This window comes from Malus domestica, chromosome 03, assembly GCF_042453785.1.
Source record: "Malus domestica chromosome 03, GDT2T_hap1".
In the NCBI taxonomy this organism is placed as follows: Eukaryota; Viridiplantae; Streptophyta; class Magnoliopsida; order Rosales; family Rosaceae; genus Malus; species Malus domestica.
The window spans coordinates 21,071,705-21,082,494 of record NC_091663.1 but is presented as its reverse complement, the minus strand read 5'-3'; positions in this window follow the sequence as shown (position 1 = coordinate 21,082,494).

The window sequence follows — 10,790 nt, the reverse complement described above, 5'->3', positions numbered from 1 at the left end:
GCCTAGGCACCCGCCTATGCCCTTAAAGCCACTCATTTGATTTAATAACTTTTATAATACTTATTAGGTTAAACTCTTATTTGTTTAATGGAAGGGTAAAGCTTGTTTTTAATCCCTATTTATTGTATCATATGTTTAAGTAGTTACAGAATCTGAGGAATGTAATCAACTTGAGAGAAAGCATCCAAGGAGTTTGGAGAGAACTTGAAGGGCCTCCACTTGGAGAAAAACTTGTGCGGGGCTTGGCTCGCTACTGGACTTTGCTGAGTAGCACTATAATACACTCAAAACTTGACATATGGCAAGTATTAAATATAATCTTTTATCATTATTTTATACTTAATATACTCATAGTTATTTTTCTTACTAATTAATATACACCATGAGATCAATCTAATGGTTCATTTCTTTCTTCTTTTGCTCTCTCTCTCACCTTTTTTTCTTTCAAATTTTTATTTGCCATCTTCTCCGTCTCTACTTTGTCTCTCCTCTCTCTGAATACAACTTTTTATTTTCAAGAAAGTGAATCTCCACCAAATATAATTGAAAACTATAGATAATACTATTTGAAAATTAAACTTTGATCAAAACATAAGTTGTGAAACGACCTTAATATTCAAAGTGAATGTAAAAGTTATTTTGACAAATCATCAACAAGCCAAATTATATAAATAAGATAAAAAAATATAAAGAAACCAAATAACCGAACTCAAAACCAAAACCCCCCAAATAAGAATAAAGAATTAACCTTCATACGCCTATATGTGTGGGTTATTCATGTCAAGTTCACATGATCAAATCAACTATTGTATAAGAACGAAAAATTGGTTGCTTATTATGATAAAAGTTGGAGAAGATGGCTTTTTTTTTGTTGCAGAATGTGTTCTGAAGAAAGCAAGATAAGTGGGAGAGAGAAGTGGGAGAGAGAAGAAAGTGAAAGTCCTACCGCTAGAGGGGAATTTTGCTAAGAAAAAAAAGGGGGAAAAGAAGAAAGAAATGAACCATTAAATGGTGTATATTAGTTACGAGGAAAAATAACTATGAGAATTTTAATATAAAAAAATGTTAAAAAATTATATTTAATACTTGTCACATGGCAAGTTTTGAGTGGATTGTAGTGCTACTCAGCAAAGTCCAATGGTAAGCCAAGCCCCATACAAGTTTTTCTCCTCCATTTAGGTGATAACCTTGTGAATACAAGGATGAGCTTCAAGGGTAATGAAAGCTCTATATGTCCTCTCTTTAACTCGTAAAGAGTCATGATTTACCCTTCACTAGGCTTTGTAGTGTTAACACTACAACCCTTCACAGGAGGACCTCAACCTTTCTTCCTTCCAGTCCAAGGACCAATACAGCTACAATAACATGAACTCAGGTCCGAACCTTCATCTACGTAACAATAGACTGCTTCATTGCCACATCAAAGTGAAGTCTAAGTTCTTGAATCCTCATCTCTCTAAATTTCCATACTTTAAGCAACAAAGAGTCTACCCAAACCTGCTCAGGTGTCATCTAAAGCTAGCACTCATTTGTTGACAGCTCTAACTTGAGTTAAAGGGATGGCACAACCTTGGCTAGTGATTAGGCCCTCTCTAAACCATGTTACCCTTCTAGCGAATGTTAGCTGACTTTGAAATATGGACTTTGTCAAGCTCTACTTGGCGCCGTAATTGCCTTGGCATATTACATGAAAGTTCATACATTCTTTGAGGATGCTTTGATGCGATGTCATGAAAGCCTATACATGGTAATCCCTCTCTCTTTTTTATAAGACAACTTTAGTAAATTTGCTATTCTTATTCCCTTACTTGTGTTGATCAAGCTCACATCTCAACGAAGGCGACTCTTTTTTGTCAAACAAAGCTAATTCGTCAGCTTGAAAGGTCTTCTTTCCATGAATCGAAGGTCAAATCGCAACTTGAGCAATAGTTACAAGCTCATTCTGCTGAACTCAAGAGGGTTCAAGCAGAACTACATGCCATGAAAGAGGCTCATGAGGTGGAGGTGGAGAAACTAATAAACCAAGCCACATTTGAGGAGATTAAGGTGAATGATCGTCAAGCAGCTCTTACCAGGGTGTAGGGAGAACTGGAATTGGAGAGTAGAGCCAAAGTTGAGGTGGAATAAGCTTGGCATATCTTGAAGCTGAATTGAAAAAGGTGCTTTCCTTGGAACGGAGTGCTTGGGAAAAGGAGCGGACCAGTGTTCAGTCAGAATTGGATAAATTTCACCGCGAGGCTGAATAGAATGATGGCGTGCACTTTGCAACTCTTTAACAAATTAATAATAAGCATAAGTCAAAACTAGTATAATTGCATACATCCTTCAAGAAGACGTCCAGAATAGAATATGTGGAGGGGACATAACTTTGAGTATATCTCTGGTTACACGCGACGAGATCACCTCGAATGTTAGGATGTATATTGGATTCTAAAAGAAATATGAGAAGCTGAACTTCCTGATCCAGAAGACTTAAGGAATGAGATTTCGGATCTTGAGGCGTCCAAAGAAAAAGAATCTATCTTTAGTGGTGATCACCAACTGGGGCTTCGGTGAATCCTTTAACTGTTGCTAAGGTGAAAGTTATTGCCAAATAAGGTCATTGATAATGCCTTCATTAGTTATTTGATTTCCAAGATGAGGACCATATTTCATCCATAACTCGAACATCTTTGCCCTGATAATGGGACTCATGCTTTTCTTCTCTCGTTGTGCTTTGTTAATGAATGGGTGACCTTTATGAATGATATTTATGCTTGTGTTTGAGCAATTCTGTCCAAACAACTAAATGCTTGGAACTTTCGATCTTTTGCTACTATATTGCAAAATATAGTTTAATGTGTCAATCTTTCCAAAGTAAGCTAACTTCAAAGTAATGAGTAACATAACGGAACACGAGTAACCTTGTGGGCTTGATAGAGCTCGAAGCCCCCTTCGTAATCTTGATTGAAAAAAAATACTACCTCCCCAACTTAGTGCTCATACAGATTCCTATCGCAATAGCCGAAATACCATCTGACTCCGATATCAAGTATTAAACCCATGAAAAATCTTTTTCTTTGCACTTGCCTTAAACTTTTGCTCTGGACTTGCTTTAGTACATTGATCGAATTAAGAATGGGAAAGTGTCACCTTATGTCTGGAATGGCCTTCAGCCCTTGTCTCATTTTTGTCTGTTCTTCTTGCCCTATTTTAGGGTCGAGGGTTTTGGTGTTTACAATGTGACTCTAAGGTAGGATTTCCTCCTTAGTTCGAATTGCTTGTCCTTCTCCACTAAATCTTAAATGAAAGTTCTTTACAGACTTGGTTGCCTGCATGTGGGTCAGAAACACTTTTGGAATCCTTTTGTTAGACCCTATGTGTCAATCCTGAGCGTTTATGTAATGACCCAAAATTTATTTGGAAGCAAAATCCGGTGGTAGGCCAAAACAATAACATGGTTAACATTTACGCTATTAACCATAATAAATTTCCTTACTTGACAATTATTCAAAATTTATATCAGTTACTTTACAGCTGCATCTAACTTCTTTGTTAGATTGCATACGTACCCTCAAACAGGATCAAGCCATTCGTAGTTCACTGTCATATTTGAATCTTTTACTTTAATATTCAAGTGGCAGACATTTACAATTCTAAATTCAAACAATTGAATCACATAGAATGAATATCAAATATGAAATCAAGATATCGAATTTAACTAAAAAACATGCAACATCAGCTCGCTGACTACACGCCAACACAGGTGGCGGTTTTCAGCTAACAAAAACCTAATTTTCTGACTAACTCTAAAAATTACAAAATTTTACAGGCATGTAGAGCTCAATGAGAAAAACAATTTTCATACCAGGACCGAAGTCCAATTTGACCTGGAAGTGGTTTGAAAACATCATGATCTGTCGAAAAACCCTAAAAAGGGTGAGCTTTGATTCGTTTAACCGGTCGAACCGTCGCTCCCAAACTCGTTTGAGGTTTGTTCCTAGGATCAAGAGGAGGCCAAAGGTGGTGGTGGACAAAGGTAACACATTCAGAAATGGCAGATCGCTACCATGGAACCCTTGGCGCCCTCGACACTGTTCATCGCTAAGCGAGAGCCAACTCTCGTTGGGTCTGGGTAGAAATGAAAGAGGAAGGGTCGTGGAGTGTTTTCGAGGTGGTTGGTCAACGTGGTTCACTGAAAAACTGATGAAAAATCGTCAGAAAAGTATAAGGGAACTAGGTCGAGTCAGCAAGTCAAAAGGAATGGACCGAGTTGGTTGGTTTCCCCTTCCTCTCTTTTCTCTCATTTCCTTTCCCTCTAATTAGGCAGCCATTCTCTCATTTCCCTCATTTCTCCTCTCCTATCTCCATCATAGCCACACACGTGGCACCCAGATCACTGCTCCAGCAAAACTGGAGCCTTCCAGATTAATGGTTAATTGATCATTTTGCCCTTACCTTTACTCGTTTATATCTCTTTCTCTATAACTCCGTTTCATAAACGGTTTTCGCATATGCGCTCATAGGATCGACCTCTATCTAGATATGCCAAGAAGTATGGTAAAACATATAAGGATAAAATACATCCTTGTATAATTCTGTTTAGCCAACTACGGCATTTTTGTGTTTTTCACTTATCGAACAAATATACGCCGTAACCATAAATACGTCTTAACTCCGAATATGACTACAAAATACTTAATTAGCAATAAAATCCAGAAGTTGGATTTCACATTTCCGCTCATTTCAATTTCATAACTAAATCATATATTAAAAATAATCAAGGTATTACAATTTATGATCAACCTACCTTAATTGACTTCGCTAAAGAATTTTCTGAGTATCAGAGCTCATTTAGAATAAAATTCCTCTTGAGGATTGCCTAGTCTAGATGTCCCATTCGGACCTGCTTAACACATAGTGTTACATGACATACTTGACTTAGTTTGTTGCTCCGAGATAGAAGTAATCGTACTTAAGGTCAGATTTCAGAGCCACCTTTGGATGATTTTGAATGGCTTAGAACCCAGATATGAATGTTATTACCCATAACCCTTCTAGTTTGTATCAAAGGACTTTATCTCCGTATCTATAGGCCGCCAATCGTAACCACACTTATTATGGCTCGAGCCTCTTAAGTTGCTAACCGAACAATACAAAATGGGCTAAAAGAGACTCCTTTAACATTATTACTTTGAAATTTTATACTTGTGATTATGCTAAGTTCCCAAGTTGTGTGCTGCTCAAGTGATTAAGGTATTCCTAGCATTACCGAAAAAGAAAGAAAGAAGAGATTGATATTGATCATGAAACAAACTCAAAACTTTCTTTATAATTAAAGGAAATAAGGTTGTTATCAAGGGGTTGTTATTAAATCCGAGAAGGATTGCCTACACAACTCTGAAAATGAGAATTAAATCACTAGTGTAGTTTTAAGAAAAGATGATATAACATAAGTGGATCATCTTTGATGAACAACCTACGGTGGGGCGTTAAGGAGATGAGTTCTCCATGGATTTGTCTTCGCCTAGTGGCGTTGTGATTGAGTTCAGAATAGAAGACCTATATATCTCTGGAATCGCATGTAGTTCAGATTGCTGTTTCTCTAATTGATTTAAAGGCGCCTGCGGAGGGGTACACCTCAGGGTCTTGGGGACTTCCTTTCTTGACGTCAGGTTGCCAGCTTCCTTACCTTCTCAGATTCTCTGCCCTGTGTAAATACAATTGATGTTGAGAATAGGCATTTTTTTTGGGCGTCGATCTTCATCATCAGTATGCTTGTTGGACTGGTCTCTGTGATTTCGTTCAGTTGAATCCTCTTTTCTTGGAATGCCCTTGACGAACTCGTAACAATGTCCCTAATTCAGCAGTTCTTCAATGTGGCTTCCTAATCTTCGGCAATTACGAGTAACATGACCGGTACTTAGGTGGAAAAAGCAACACTCATTCTGATTTTTCTTAGCTAAGTGTTCTTGAAATGGTTTTAGATGTCGGAGATATGGTTTGTCCTTGATGTTGTGGATGATGTTCTTGATGGTGGTGCTCAGAGTAGTATATTTCTTTGGTTTGGGTAAAGGTTGCCTACCTCGGGGTTCCCTTCTATCTGCCTGACGTGGAGAAAAGGGCGAGGTGTCCCGGTCGCTCTTCATTCGATCAGTCATTTTGGTATAGTCCTAATCAGTAGTTGTCTTCTAGGTTTTATCGTTCCAGTCGATGAGGTCATTTGCTATATCAAAACATTCCACCAGAGTGGCGTTGTTATATGTTCTTTTGTTAAGTTTCTGGGAGAGAAGCAAGTGAACATAAAGACCTTGCTTAAACGCCATAGTGGCCAGCTGTCATCTGGCTTTTCCACCTCAGCCAGCTGCATGTGAAAACACTTCAATTAGGTCTTAAAACTTTCATCATTTAGACTGGGAACATTGCCTCATGACACTTGCGAACATCACGGTACATTGAGTAAGTGTTGGTGGAAAAGTCAACCAGGTTCTCGAAGCAATCGATGAATCTTGCAAGCAACTCTGAGAACCGTCCCATTGTAAGTCCTTCCAGCATGGACAAGAACATCTTGCACATCCAGGCATTATTGTTATTATATAACGCCATGGTTTTTCGGTAGTGCATGACGTAGTAATTTGAATTAAAGTATCTACGAAATAATTTAAACCGAGGCTGAGTGAACTTCTCAGGTGGTAGCATGGGTTCAATTTTTAAGGAGATGAGGCTTTTGATTTAGAATGATGGCTTAATAGGGATACAAGGATGATCCTCTTTTGTTATGCCACTAGAGTTTTCTCTATCTAAGAGACGTCGTCATTCTTATTCCTTAAAGGACTCAGGTTCATCGAACCTCAGACGATAGGGTTCTGCTCTTGGTGCCTTTGCAGCGTCCTGGGGCTAGGGGTCTTGTGGAACTTAGAGCTTGGTTGCAGAGGTGATGTTAATGATTTGCTAATCATGCGAAGTGTCTCTACTCGGATTAGCGACGTCTACTGGGGTTGGAATAGTTATTGATACGATGGGCTGCCCCTCAAGGGTTACGATACTTATGTTCCCATAGTTGAAAACAGGAATCTAAGTTTAGAGGTGGAGGGTGAGGTAGTCCCATTGGAGTTTTCTAAATTCTTCATTTGCCTTTTGATGTGCACGAAGTTGGCGCGACTCTCAGCCTAAGAGGCCACTGAGTTTTTTGTAACTTATCAATAAAAGGGTTGATTTTCATCAAAGTCTCCCAAATCTAGTCCATGGTAAGAGGGGGCCTGTCGATTGGGACCTCATTGTTTTTTTTGGGAGGCCGTCTCAAGAGGGTTGTTGTTTGCTCCAAGAGAAGTGGGTTTAACCCTATTAGGACAACAGATACGTCAGAAAGCGATTATTTCCCATGGTTGGATTAACATTAGCGTTAACAGAACTTTTCTCAGCAGTTATGGTTATGGTAGAGTGATTTGATCGAGAGAAATATGAGTTCACTCTCAATGAAAGCACCAATTGTTAAAACCAAATTTGCGTATCGTCACAAGTGGTGGACATGCACAAATCCAAGTAACATGTAAAAGAGTAACAAGCTTAAGTAAGCCAAAGACCATGGGTTTGCCGATCAAATGCTCTCCGACAGTCAAGTTAGTAAGCAATAATAAAACTTAAGCAATAGGTAAAAAAGATATAGTGCAATGTTGCGTTACCAAATATGAACTTTAGAATGGTGTATTTATACCAATCGGGAGAAAGGTTTTTTTAAGATAGAATCTATATTAAATTGGGAGAATGCCAAAAGATATCTGGGAGTACATATTGTATCCCCTTTGGAGTGTAATTACTTGCGGCGAACGCCAATTCTTAGATTGTAGGAACTCTAATAATATAGGAACCAGTTTGTTTTCCTGTTGGATCAGGTTCCGTATCTTGCAAAACAAGCATGGTTAATCTCAGCAAAGTCGTTCGGACTTCGCCCATTCCTCCGAAACAAGATGATGGTGGCATCATTGCTTAATCTAGCTTTGCTTGGAGCTGCTGAGTCAATGTCTGGACTTCTGAGCAATGTTCTAAAAATCCTCTCCTAGCACTGCCTAGGCGCTAGGCGGCTGACCACCACCCCGATTAATGCCTAAGCGTTTGAAAATTAAGAAAGGGTGCCTATACCTGATGAGGTGCCCGCCTAGGTTGCGACTCACTTAGACAGAAAATAGATAACTTTCATTTTGCATTTTATTTTTTCAATAAATTTTAAGAGACTTGTTGAATACATAAATGAACGTACATTATATGCTTGTTCCCCCATGTTTTCATTATGTTCCAATACTTCATAATATATATATGTCATTCTATTTTGTAGTTTATGATGAAATTATATATATTTTAAGTATAAACAGACACTTATTTGCACAAAATATAATAGATTTACTTAAATCCGCCAAGTCCGCCTAGGTCCCGCCTAGCTACCTAGGCGCTAGACCCCAGCCCGCCGTTTGACTATCGCTTAGCGTCTTTTAGAACCTTGCTTTTGAGGTACTTGTATTCCGATCCACCTTACTTTGCCCATAGAAAATCATGGTCTCACAATCCACATAAATGTATGTGGACCTATGTACACTACAACATGATGAGGTTTCTCCTACCATATCACATTCATCGATGATCACATTCAGTTTGGCTATATGTATCTTATAAAGTACAAGACAATCCTTTGAAAGGTTTAAAGATTTTAAGAATGAAATAGAGAGAAAATTAGGAAACAGATAAATATCCTAACATAGGGTGAGGAATAGTATCACAGTGGACTCCACCAGGAACTCCTCAGCATAACGGAGTTTCTGAAAGGAGAAATCGAACCTTAATGAACATAGTTTGTTCTTTGATGAGTTTCGCTAATCGATCAGTTTCATTATGGAGATTCACTACATACATCAGTTTATGTGCTAAATAGAGTGCCTTCCAAGTCAATTCCACAGGTGCCATATGAGATCCAGCATTGCAAAAACAAATCTAAGATTTGGGGTTGTCCACCTTACGTTAAGAAGCTTAAGGCTAACTAGCTTAAACCAAGGCCAGTTAAGTGCTACTTTGTGGGGGTATTCCAAACAGATTTTGGGATAAGAATTGGTCACCCTAATGACCATAAATTCTTTGTCTCAAGAAATGCTATGTTCCTTGAGGACGAATTTTTTTTTGTCAATAAAACTGGCAAAAGAACGGTAGAGTTAAAGGAAATTCTTTAGTAACTACAAACAAGAAATCAATATATAGAAAGTCATGTTCTGAACCCTTTGCTCCACGTAGATTTAAAAGGGTCACCTAGCCACCTCAAAAGTATGGCATGGATAACGACTTTGGAGAATTTCACCTTCTAGGTGACAATGACACAAAAGATGACCCTTGAGACTACAATAAAGCAATGTCTGACATTGATTCAAAGAAATGGCAAAAGGCCATGAAATCCGAGATGGATTTCATGTATCAAAATCAAGTCTAGACTTTTGTAGATCCTTTAGAAGACATAGTACCTATTGGAAACAAATGGGTCATCAAGAGGAAGATAGGCACTAATGGGAACATGAAGACTTATAAAGCTAGATTAGTAGCCAAAGGCTATAGACAATGGGAAAGGATTGATTATAAGGAAACCTTCTATTCTAAGATTAATTACATTTGGATTTTACTTGCTATAGTTGCATACTATAATTATGAGATATGGCAGATAAACGTGAAGACAACCTTTCTTAATGGCTACCTAGAGGAAGAGCTCTATATAACTCAACTCGAAGGCTTCATGTCCAAGTCTGAAAAGAGTAAGGTATGGACTTAAGCAAGCTTCTGAATGGCAAGCTTCAGATGTCCATTTATGGACTTAAGCAAGCTTTAAGGAGCTGGAACGTTCATTTTAACACTGAAATCAAATTGTTTAGTTTCACACAAAATGAAGACGACAATTGTGTTGATCAAAAGTTCGTTGGAGACGCAGTTGTATTCTTTATGTTATATGTAGATGACATATTACTATTTTGGAATGATATTGCAGTGCCTTCTTTTGTTAAAGTGTGGTTGTCTAAAACCTTCCGCACGAAAGATTTAGGATATATATCTTATGTACTCGGGATCAAGCTCTATCGTGATAGATCCAAAAAATTAATTGGATTATCTCAATCTATGTACATAGATAAGGTGTTAAGTAGGTTTTAGATTGAGCAATTTAAGAAAAGCCTTCTTCCTATGAGACACGAAACTCACATTTCTAAGTCTATAGGACCTAAGATTCCTAAATTGATATAACATATGAGTAGAATTCTTTATACTTCTGAATAGGAAGTCTCATGTATGCCATGATATGCACAAGGCCTGATATCACTTATGTTGTGAGCATTACTAGCCGATATAAATCCAACCTAGGATCAGAACACTGGCGGATGGCTATCGCCTCAATTAATTCCTAGGCGTTTGAAAATTAAGGAAGGGTACCTAGACCTGCCTAGGCGTCTGCCTACCCCTAATTAGGTGTCCGCCTAGCCCATGTAGACCCGGTTAGGTCGTAACTCTTACTTAGACGGAAAATGGATAATTTTTACATTTTATTTTTCAATAAATTGTAAGAGACTTGTTAAATACTTAGATAAAGATTTTTTAACAAACGATATTATCTATACTAAGGGAGAGGGGGATGAACACTTACTCTATGCTTGTTCCCAATATTTCATAGTTTATATATCCCAATACAATTATTATTATATTTTTTTTAACAAATGATATTATCTACACTATTTTAAGTATAAGTAGATATTTATTTGTATATTATATAACAAATTTAATTAAAATTTAAA